This window comes from Mobula hypostoma, chromosome 6, assembly GCF_963921235.1.
Source record: "Mobula hypostoma chromosome 6, sMobHyp1.1, whole genome shotgun sequence".
Classification (NCBI taxonomy): Eukaryota; Metazoa; Chordata; class Chondrichthyes; order Myliobatiformes; family Myliobatidae; genus Mobula; species Mobula hypostoma.
In genome coordinates, this window is record NC_086102.1 from 132,888,749 (window position 1) to 132,901,323 (window position 12,575).

The 12,575-nt window shown below is 40.0% G+C and overlaps 1 protein-coding gene across 14 annotated transcripts in view; it reads right to left on the minus strand.

Annotated features, from left to right (window-relative positions):
* LOC134348416 (abl interactor 2) overlaps positions 1-12,575 on the minus strand; it is a 161,862-nt gene that overhangs the window by 148,793 nt on the left and 494 nt on the right. The gene's annotated exons all lie outside the window — the stretch shown is intronic.

Sequence of the window (12,575 nt, forward strand, 5' to 3'; positions counted from 1 at the left end):
TGCTCACCCTCCCTCTTGAGAATACCGAGAACTCAATCCGAGATATCGTGGACCTTGGGACCAGGGAGACAACAGACTATCTGGGATTCTCGATCTCTTCCACAGAAACTCTTATCTGACCCCCTAACTATCGAATCCCTTATCACTACTGCTCTCCTCTTTTCCCTCCTTCCCGTATATCTAACCATAGCTACTCAAATCCCCTTTAAAAAAAACACATACTGATTTTGAACAGATCATAAAACACATTAGCTAAAACACAATTCTGAGAGTGAACTGCTTTACATGTTGAACATTTACAGCCAATAAAACCTGCAGGATCAATACAGCTTGCCTATGCTTTACTTCAGTGGTCCCCAACCACCGGGCCGCAGATTGGTACTGGGCCGCAAGGAAATGATATGATTTCGCGATATGAAACGATACCAGTCAGCTGCACCTTTCCTCATTCCCTGTCATGCCCACTGCTGGAACTTGAACGCACGCAAAGTCATTACCCACACGTCATCACGGGAAGAAGATCAACTCCTCAAGCTTGTAAATGACAGTGGGCTGAAAAGTATAACATCTCTGCTGGCATTCTGGATCAAAGTCAAGGCTGAATATCCTGAGATAGCCACGAAAGCACTGAAAACGTTGCTTCCATTTCCAACATCATATCTCTGCGAAGTGGGCTTTTCTGTAATGAATGCAACAAAAACTAAATTGTGGAATAGAACTGGACACAAGGAACCCCCTTCGAGTATCGCTGTCTCCCATCACCCCTTGACGGGACCGTCTTGTTGCAGGGTTCCCACTGATTCAGCAATATTGGTGTGTTGCAATGATTTTATATGTTCATACGGGGAAAATACGCGCTGTGTGTTTAAAATTAAATTCGTTAGATAAACCCTTTCAGAAATGAAATTGAGTGTATTAGCCACTTATAAGTAACTTAGTTGACTTATCACCTATATTCCAGTCGTGATTAACACCACTCCGCCCAACCGGTCGGCAAGAATATTGTCAATATTAAACTGGTCTGCAGTGCAAAAAAGGTTGGGGACCCCTACTTTACTTAATACCCACAGTAAACTTGCTGATATACAGTCGCAAGAAAAAGTTTGTGAACTCTTTGCAATTACCTGGTTTTCTGCATTAATTACTCATAAAATGTGCTCAGATCTTCACCCAAGTCACAATAATAGACAAACACAATCTGCCTAAACTACTAACACACAAACAATTGTATTCTCATCAATACTGAGTACACTATTTAAATAATCAGTCTAGGTTTAAAAAAAAGTATGTAAACCTCTGGGGTAATGTCTTCAACAAAAGCTATTTGGAGTCAGGTATTCCAAGCAATTAGATGAGATTGGAGGTGTGGGTTGTAGATGTGCCCTGCCTTATTAAAAAAAGACAGTCACGTTACTAACAGAGCCTGCTCTTCTCAAGAAAGGTCTGTTTATGTGCAGGTCTTAATCAAAACAATTTTCAGAGGACCTTAGAAGGCGGCTACAAAAGCTTTTCTAAAGACCCAAGTGTTCATCAGTCCACAGTAGGAGAAATGATCTACAAGTGGAGGAAATTCAGTAGTGTTGCTACTCTCCCAAGGAGTAGTCATCCTGCAAAGATCACATCAAGTGCACAACAGATAACACTGAAGGAGGTGAAAAGGACTCCAAGGGTAACAGCAAAAGACCTGCAGAAATCACTAGAACTTACGAAAGTCTCTGTTCATGAAAGGACACCATGGAGGAAACCACTGCTCTCCTAAAAACATAACTGCACGTCTCAAGTTTGCAAAAGACCACAACACTTCTGGGGCAATTTGTTGTAGACAGATGAGACAAAAGTTGAATTTTTTTTAGCAGAAATACACATCACTATGTTTGGAGGAAAATAGGGCACTCCAGACCAACACCAAAACCTCATCCCAACTGTGAAGCATGGTGGAAGGAACATGATGGTTTGGGGCTACTTTGCTGCCTCAGGGCCTGGACAGCTTACAATCGTTGAAGGAACAATGCATTAAAAATTGTATCAAGAGATTTTACAGGAGAATGTCAGAGTGGTGGTCCATCACCTGAAGCTTAATAGAGGTTGGATAGTGCAACAAGACAATAATCCGAAATGGAAGAGTAAATCAACAGAAAGGTTTAAAAAGAAAAAAAAGTTTTGGAATAGCCAAATCAGAGTCCAAACTTTAACCTGATTGAGATGCTATGGCATGACCTTAAAAAGGTTGCTCATGCAAAGTATCCCAGAAATATTGATGAACTGAAGCCATTCTGTATGTAGGAATAGTCCAAAATCCCTCCTCGCCATTGTGCAAATCTGATCTACAGTTAAAGGAGATGTTTGGTTAAGGTTATTGCTGCTAAAGGAGGTTCTACCAGTTACTAACTATAAGGGTTCAGATACTTTTTCCAGCCTGGACTGTGAATGATTAAACAAGGTGTTTTCTATCATTGTAACTTAAATGAAGAGCAGACCACTGAGTAATTAATGCAGAAAACCAGGAAATTGCAAAGGCTTCACAAAACTTTTTCTTGCAACTGTATTTGTTGTTACATTTCCATTCATAGCCTGATTGTCTCTGGAATGCATCCAAGCTGGACTTCAGAGCAGCCGAAAATTCAACTCGTACATCAATCAATAGTATACTGGCTCTCCTACCCATCTCCATCCTTCTGGGGCAACAGCTCTTACAGGTATAATCATCTCTCTAGGACATTCGGACTCCCGTTCATATCCATCTCTGCCATAGTTACTTGTCCATTCATTGTCTCTGGTGCAACCAATCTCCCATTGAAATCCGTCCCATTCTGACATTTTCCAACTAAACAAGACCAGGTATCCCCAAACACGGACTTGCTTTCTGGTCATATGCTCATCTTCTAATGCAACTCAGACTGTCAGTTATATATTATCAATTTACTCCTCAAAGGCACTGCAACTTTCATTATATGGAGCCTTGAACAATTAGAATGTTCGAGGCACCTCAAAATTGTCATAACAATTAATACTCTCTATACAGATGGCCATTACAGGGGTATGTTTTTTGAGGGTATCTTTAAGAAAGAGCAAAAGTCCATCTATAACACCAATACCTGAAATCTGTCCGTCGTTAGGTCGCATCTGGAATTTCCAGTTGGAGGATGATTTCCCTCCACTCCGCTCTGACATATTGGGAAATCATGTTCGTGGCAGGTTACAGCAGTGGTTTGCCTTTGTCTTCTGCCGGGTGAGTTTAAAGAGATCACCACCTCTTACAGTGCATGACCAGGACACCTAAGCGGCATAGTGTGCTCTTAGCACTCCACCACACCTGCTTAGCCTGCCTTCTTGATCGTTGGACTATTAGTTGGTTTCTTCTGCTCAATCCGCCATGGCCGGACTTCACATGCTCGAACAGGCAGATCCCCTACCTCACCGAGGGTTGAAGTCCCATCAGCTACCCTCACCTGGTTTGGGCCGTCTGCTGAGATGATTTACTGGGATGTGGCCGCTGCGCGTGTTACAACTACTTGGAGCCACAGGTGAGAGCTGAGCGCCAGGTGGGGACCAAAGATGGATGAGCTGTCTTAAAAAAGGGCACTGCAGACCCCCCCCACCAGAGGTGCTACCCCTCCCTAGACACCCCATACATCTATTACCACTTAAAATTCAAATGCAGCCAATTGTGGTTCTTGCATTTTACAAATTTATTTTGTTTATCAAGTTTTTTTTGCTTCAAATTCTCTTCCAGACCACTTTCCAACATCAACCCAATTATAATCAAGGTCTGATCCACTTTCGATGCCACATCCACATTAAACACTTTTTGTACATTTGAGCATCTCACATACAGTGGTTAGCAGGTCAAGCAGCATCTCTGGAGAGGAATAAAGAGTCAGCATTTCAGGCTGAGACACTTCATCAGGGCTAGAAAGGAAAGGGGGGCAGATGCCAGAAAAGGGTGGGAGAATGGGAATGAGTAAAGTTGGCAGGTGATAGGTGAGACCAGTTGAGGGGGAATGAAGTGAGAAGTGTGGAGGTGATAGGTGCAAGAGATAAAGGACAGAAGGAATAGAATAAGAGAGGACAGTGGACCATGGGAGAAAGGGAGCAGGAGAGGAGTGGGGAGGAACCAGAACGGCAAATGACAAAGGGCGGGGGTGGGGGGGGGGAGAATTACCAAGGAGTTAGAGAAATCGACATTCATACTAGCAGGTTGGAGGCTACCCAGATGGAATATGAGGTGAAGCTTCTCCAACCTGTGTGTGGCCTCATAATGGCAGTGTGGATCAAAAATAACATCTCCACAATCATCACCGGCACACCTCAAGGATGCTCACTGTTCTACTCTCTCTACACCCACGACTACGTGGCTAGGCACAGCTTAAACACCATCTATAAATTATCTGATGACCCAACTATTGTTGGCAGAATTTCAGATGGTGAGAGGAGGCATACAGGAGTAAGACAGATCAGCTGGCTGAGTGGCATTGCAGCAACTTTGCACTCAATGTAAAACCAAGAAAATGACTGTGGAGTTCAGGAAGGGGAAGTTGAGGGAACACACACCAGTCCTCATCGAGGGATCAGCAGTGGAAAGGGTGAGCAGATTCAAGCTCCTGGATGTCAAAATCTCTAAAGATCTATCCTAGGCCCAACATATTGATGAAATTACAAAGGTATGACAGCAGCAATATTTCATAAGGAGTTTGAGGAGACATGGTATATAACCAAAGACATTCACAGATTTCTACAGATGTACCATGAAGCCATGGAGAGCACTCTAATTGTTTGCATCACCGTCTGGTATGGAGGGGTCACTGCAAAGGATCAGAAAAAGCTGCAGAAAGTTGCAATCTCAGCAGCTCCATCAAGGGCACTAGCCTCCCCTGCAACAAGGACATCTTCAAAAGGTGATGCCTCAAAAAGGCAGCATCCATCATTAAGGACCCCCATCACCCAGGACATGCCCTCTTCTCATTGCTACCATCAAGGTACAGGAGTCTGAAGGCACATACTCAATGAACGATTCAGGAATAGCTTCTTCCCCTCTGCCTCAGATTTCAGATATGACAATGAACTCATGTCCTCTACCTATTTTTATTGGCACTACTTTTTTATGTAATTTATATATTACTTATTGTAATTTATAGCTTTTTATTATTGCAATGTATTGCTGCCACAAAACAAATGACACATATGCCACTGATATTACACCTGATTCTGCTCTGGAGCCCATGAACTGACATTTAGGAATGGGAGTGGGAAGTCCAATTCAAATGGGTGCCATCAGGAAACTCCACCAGCTGTGGCAGATAGACCCTAACCCCCACCCACTCAGTTTCCCCTTCACCTGGTTTCAAATACACCTGCCAGCTTTATTCCTTCTCCTCCCCCATATTCTTATTCTGCCATTCCCCACCCCTTCCTTTCCAGTTCTGATGCAAGGTTTTAGCCCCAAACATCGAACGTTTATTCCTCTCTATAGATGCTGCCTGGCCTGCTGTGTGTTGCTCAAGATTCCCAGCATCTGCAGAACCCTGTGTTTATGGGTTTGTATGTATGATTTGTTTAAAGCTAGCACATTTCATGCCCACTTAAAGCTGTTTCATCTACTCTAAACCACTTAGCCTGTGTCACACAATCACATCTATTTCTAGTTGTGAAATGTCTGCTCTGCCAAATATTGTAAAGCAAAAACAAACTTCATGTTATATAATCTGATTCTGAAGATGATCAAAAGCAAAAAGGCTAGGCTATCTAGAAAATACAAACCAGCCTTTCACCAACACCTCATATCTAACATTCTTATTTTACTTTTACATTTTGTGTATAAATATGACTAACCTATCCTACAGCAACAACAGAACCCAAAAACCCACCTTTGGGGAAATAGAGGTGTGAGACGTGCATCATTTCACTGCTCTGGGTATTATGAAAGATGGAAACTATTAGTTAAAACTGGTGCACAGAATTTGTCTGATTCCATATTCCTACCTGAGATCAATCACAACATCCAATTTGTCACTTTGGTTAACTAAGCACAGATCAGGAATCATACCTCCAACCTCCCAACTCCTGTCACTAAGTCTGCCCTTTGTGAGCATGTGACTATTAAAATTCTCACATTAAATCTGCGCTATTCATTGTCCCCTAATTTAGTAATCCAATCATGGAACGAAAATTCATTCATCAGCACTGGAAGGGCCCAGTCCAAACAGAAGTGAATCAACTGTCAGCATCAGGCATGCTTTGTAATTTCAATACCTGCAATGCTCTGATGCATCAGCAGAAATACAGACACTTTCAAACACAGATTAGAAAAGTCATAAATGATAAAAGGTTTAAATGCTCACTGAAGCCCATCTTCCTAGAATAAACAATTACCAAGCCCATCTCTCATTTAAATATTTAGATTGGCCATAAGGCACTAGAACAGCTTTAAATCACAATAAAATATATTTTCAGTTTTTAAAATTACATAAACATGGCTCAAGATAAACTATCATCTGGTCTATTCACAGGTCTGCTCATTCCACATGCCCAACCATATTTTCTTTCGCAATAAACTATCAAATTCACTTTAAAATTTTGGAAGAAAATTCCAAATTGTAACAACATTCTGAGAGGGGCCTTCTTCCAATCCCCACTGGCTGGTAGAAACATGTCACTATCTTTTACTTTGTCATGATGATTCACAATCTTTTAGGGTATTTACTAGTTCACAACAAGCACCAGACTGAAGGAACCCTAAATATCGAGGTTGTAAGAGCTTATTCGTGGTACTAGAAGAACATGGGTACATCAATTTTTCTTGTTAGTGTCAATGTCACTTCTACAGTTTTGGCAGCTGATGGACTTTAATGGATAGTAATGAAGTAGGCAGCATTTGTATGAAAGATGGCCGTAGGCCAAAAACAGGATTTGTCTAGTCTGACCTAGGAACCGAGTTCACAGAAGGGGTTAAAATTGGTGGGAAGGTTATAAATAAGCAACACAAAAAGCCATTTGTTAGCTTTACGAATGGAATAACTAACCCCAGATTTTCTGGTCTTTCCATAAAGCCAAATATTCTCCAAACCAACCACTCATCATATTAAAGCTACTTCCATCATTTCAAGTGGTGTATTCCAGATTATAGTTAATGGAATGAAATCTATTTCTTTGCTGCTATTGAACATAGTTTCTCAAATTGCTTGATCAAAACCAGACACAATTTTAAACACCGCTGCCAAAAGTCTCAACCATTTCTCAAATAAGGGCAACAATTCTTGTGCATTTTAAAAAAAAAATGTATCTCCCTGTAACTAACATCTGACAATCCTGGGATCATTCTAGTTTAACATTTCCATGCCTATGAAGAACTCAACACCCTTCATAAAATCAGATGAGGACAAGTCACCCAATGTGGGATAACAGATGATTTAATAAAGGTTTATCATGACTTCCTTGCTTTCCCACTCTTGTCAATGTAACAAGGAGAGAATTCTTTATGAAGTTCTCACTTGTCCTGCCGTCTCTAATGATTTATATAAATTCCCAGGATCTCAGCTCCCGCAAATCCTTTAAAATATTTGTTTAGCTTATGCTGCTTTTCTACATTCTTCCTTCCAAAATGCACCAACACTTCCCAGATTATAAAACTGTCTCAATTATAGCATTATCCTTGTTTCTCAGTTGTGTCATCTGTAAACTCAGAAATCAAGCTTTTTATGTCTGTTCAGTCTGAGTAATAATCGTACCCCCCCCCACCCCCCAGAGCTTGAAAAATAGCTCACCAAAATATTCTGGTTACTATCAATGACTAGCCCTTGATGTTAGAGTAATTCTGTCCTAGATTATCCATCTCAATGTTTCCAACACGAGGCTGAACCAGTTGCCGGGTTTATCATTTTCACTTTTGAGAAAGGATGCAACATTTGTAACCTATAATTCTCTGGCAAAGTGTGCATGTAGGTTTGGAAAATTAAGGCCAGTGATTACCACTCAGCATGCCAAGATCTGTAAAAGTTGACTTTTAATTTAATCAGTGCCACCTTGTTAATCACTCGTCACAGTTGTTTATTTAGCAATTTCTCTAACTTCAACATCTTAGTAACATTAACACCATGAAAACATATACATTTTTTTGCATCAGTTTTGCCCAAAATCTACAAGTTACCTTATGAATTTTGAGGTGGTGCAACTATTGAACAAAATGCCTGGAAAAGTAGTTGAGACAGGTGCAATAATGACACTTAAAATATATTTGGATAAGCATATTGAACAGGAAAAGTTAGAGGGATATGGGACAAATGTAGGCAATTAGGACTGGCTTAGGCGGGCACTAGGCTAGAATGGATGAGTTGAGCTGAAGGACCTGTTTCCATGCTCTGTTACTCCATAACTCTGATTCTAATTCAAATAATAATCGTTTCCTACATTCTTTTGTCTTTATTTCTCTCTGTTGCTGCATTTCCTGCATTCTGATAAAATCAGCAATACCACAAAATTTGACATTCGGCATGGCACATCTCCATTTACAGCTTCACTTTAATCTTTATATCTTTTGTCAAAGTGTTCTCATTTTGGATTGCCTTTTCGCCCTGACATGACAGTTCAAGTACAGAATGAAAATGATTTCCTTCTCGAAAGCCTGATGTTAATCAATTACTATGACTCAATTATTATTATTAGATGCCAGTTTTTATTTCCACTCCACCTGAACCAGATCTCTTCAGCTTAAAATCAACCCTCTTTCTGTGAGATATCTTGACCATGAACAGCTCCTTCTTTCCTAAACTCTGAACTTGACAAGCAACACACATCAAAGTTGCTGGTGAATGCAGCAGGCCAGGCAGCATCTCCATGAAGCGGTACAGTTGACGTTTCGGGCCGAGACCCTTCATCAGGACTAACTGAAAGAGGAACTGAACTTGACAATCTTTGTTTCCTACATCATAAAAGTGATATTTTAAAGTACTGTACATTAGTCAAAGTGTGTTGGGAAATCCAGAGGTTATGAAAGACATTTTTCCATTAAGACATGTCCCAGTTTCCCCACTTTACACCTCAGAACTAAATCTTTCACAACGACCTTAATGAGTTGAGTAGATACAAAAATTCTGTGACATGCATGTTTGGAATTCTATCTCATTGGTCTTTAAGCGTTTATCTTCACAATTTAATAAGACAACAGAAATTTTCTCATTATCATTACTGTAATTACATCTTTCAGAAATTATTATGTCTGCCTCTTATTATTTGATCATCCAAAGTACCTACCAAATAGCATAGTGTTATTTGGTTTACAAAACATATCCACCCTTGCTTTTAAAAAGCGTTTCCTTAAATTACCCTTGAACTCCAATATATGCCCCCTTTTCTAGATTTTCTCCTACTCCACAGAAAATAGCTTTTCTTGACAGAACTCATTAATTAACTTGAACACTTTAATTAGTTCATCTGTTAACTATCTATGTTCAAGGAAATACAAACCTAGTTTATGTATCCTATTCCATGCATTTATGCAAATTCACACCCTTATTAAGTCTGCATTGCCTTTCTTTTCACATTATCCTCGAATATGAGGCTGCTTGTCCTCCCTGTCTCCTATATAATTTACTTCACTCTGATGCTTTATGTTGGTTACTCAAAGAGCCGTCAAAATACTTTCACACAAGTCCTTTACCAAAAAAAAAAGACATTTTTGATTATAAAGACCCCATCTGAAATAAGTCACATTCATTGGAACTCCCCCTGTTGCTGCTCCAGGTATATTTGAGAGGTCAATGTTGTGAGTGTCAGTTACTCTGCAACTGGCTGGATTTGTGAGTGAGTGCTTGATGGTAACATGTGGAGGAAGCTTTGCTCTGCCTTTACTCAATATTATGTGAGTCCTGAGCAGATAAGGGAACAATATTTCACCCTGCATTGTTTCCCAGTCCAAACTTTATTATGGTGAAAATTTTAAGTTCCTAAAATATATTCAACTTTCTGACAGCTCTGAAGGATGACAAAGTTCAGAGATACACTACTGTACAAAATGTTGCCATCTTTCCATACTTAATTGAATAGAAAATTACATGCTATACATCTGAAGGCTGCTGCAGCAAAGGATTCAGGCTTCAATTAACACAGCATTGACAAACAGCAAGGAAGATAAGTATGCAATAAAATATATACTTTAAGGTCGAGTACTTTAGAATTTGAATGAGTGTAATTCAAGACCGAAAACAAACTATTATGTTGTGAATAATGCACAGTACCCATCTGTTTACATCAGTAAAGCCAAGCTGGCCAAGGTGGATAGGGTAGTTAAGAAAGCTTATGGGGTGTTAGCTTTCATAAGTCGAGGGATAGAGTTTAAGAGTCGCGATGTAATGATGCAGCTCTATAAAACTCTGGTTAGGCCACACTTGGAGTACTGAGTCCAGTTCCGGTCACCTCACTATAGGAAGGATGTGGAAGCATTGGAAAGGGTACAGAGGAGATTTACCAGGATGTTGCCTGGTTTAGAGAGTATGCATTATGATCAGAGATTAAGGGAGCTAGGGCTTTACTCTTTGGAGAGAAGGAAGATGAGAGGAGACATGATAGAGGTGTACAAGATAATAAGAGGAATAGATAGAGTGGATAGCCAGCGCCTCTTTCCCAGGGCACCACTGCTCAATACAAGAGGACATGGCTTTAAGGTAAGGGGTGGGAAGTTCAAGGGGGATATTAGAGAAAGGTTATTTACTCAGAGAGCGGTTGGTGCGTGGAATGCACTGCCTGAGTCAGTGGTGGAGGCAGATACACTAGTGAAGCTTAAGAGACTACTAGACAGGTATATGGAGGGATTTAAGGTGGGGGCTTATATGGGAGGCAGTGTTTGAAGGTCAGCACAACATTGTGGGCCGAAGGACCTGTACTGTGATGTACTATTCTATGTTCTATGAATTCACTGGACAATCATACTGACTTTGTGGCTGCAGAGTACAAAACTTAATTGTTATATTGCTGTACAAAATCCAAAATTGCATTCGCAAGTAAGATGACATGTGAAAATGTTACCTGCTATTTTAAGGTTTTTTTTTGATTACCACTTTAGATAATGACCATTTAAAATCGGATATTTCTCTGGATCTACAACAATATCACACCGTACAAATATTCATTTAAAATCTAAATAAATCCTACTCTGGGTGACTGAAGTAAGGGTCCCGAAGATAATGTGAAATAAGCATTCTCCAGATGGTCCAATACAAACAATACCTGTTTGTTCTTCCACACAATAACTGATATTATAGTTGGTTATCAACAGTTGGAGTAGTTTTGATCAATGCCTTTGGTTTAGGAAGAATAAAATATGCTGGCATTCCCAGTTATCCATCACCCAGTGAGGCCAATGAATACATTTATGCTTGGCTCCGACAATAAATCTAGGGAATCATTCATGAAGGAGACCACGTTCTTTCAGCCTGTTCTGCCAATCACAGCTGATCGGAACATCAACTCTATTCACCTGCCTTCAAACAGCAGGCCACATGAATGTTAAGCTAACAGGAAAATATCACTATGAGCAAATTAAAAAATTCTGCTTTTCAAGGTATATACTTGAAGAAATGCATTATGAAGATAAATTTTAAGATAGTTTAAATTGCTGGAACGACCACTACATTGCCAACTAGAAAGGTAACAATAGGGAAGAGTAATTTCCATCTCATTTTAATTGATCAAGTTCTTTAATAACGTTTCCCAGGAAGGCATGATAATTGCATACAGACTTTTGCAACTTGTTTAAATAACAAATACATCACAATAACTGAACTTCATCTACAATCTAAAAGCATAACCAACTGTGACATTAACTGTGGTCATATTACGCAGCTGGCTTGAAGGGCTGAGTCGCCCACTCCTACTTCTTCTAATTTATAGATTTGTAGGAACACTTCCTCAAAATCCTCAATATTACAAATAAGTCACTTTGCATATGTTCAATTTCTCAATAATTAGTTGAAAACCCTGATGCTTTCTCAATCTTTTCCCACTGCAACTTGCACTTAGTTCAATAAAGGTCTCCTTTCTCCAGCAAGGATGAGTGGCATACTGCACAACAAGCCATGACACCTACTGTCAACAACACGAATGATAATCCCATCTACTCAGTCACTGTCTTTAGAAGTTGATGATATGCAGCTTCCCACTCTCCCCACACGTTCTAGGTCACATGTTTCACTCGTTATTTTTTGCAAAATACAAAAGGTGGGGAGAGAGAAAGGTGCGTTTGGGGAAGCAAAAAAAAACGGAAGAAAACCACAAATGTGAATAAGAAAGTTACAAATTCATAAACTAAACCAGCAGTCAAGCCCTACCCAAATAGAACATTTACCCTCACAACCACAAAAACAGCGTTACAAAATCACTAGGAATTTGTGCAAAAGCTTGCATTAAGCTCAGAACCATGAAGATGTTTTTAAGTAAGGCTATCAAAACGCAAATTAAACACATCAGAAAATAAATTCCACAGAATATAATCCCGATCTTGGACCCAATAAAAGCAGTACAGCCAACTGACTGATTTAATGGCCAAGAACGAATGCCAGAAGACAATGTGGCTGTGGAAGACCGGG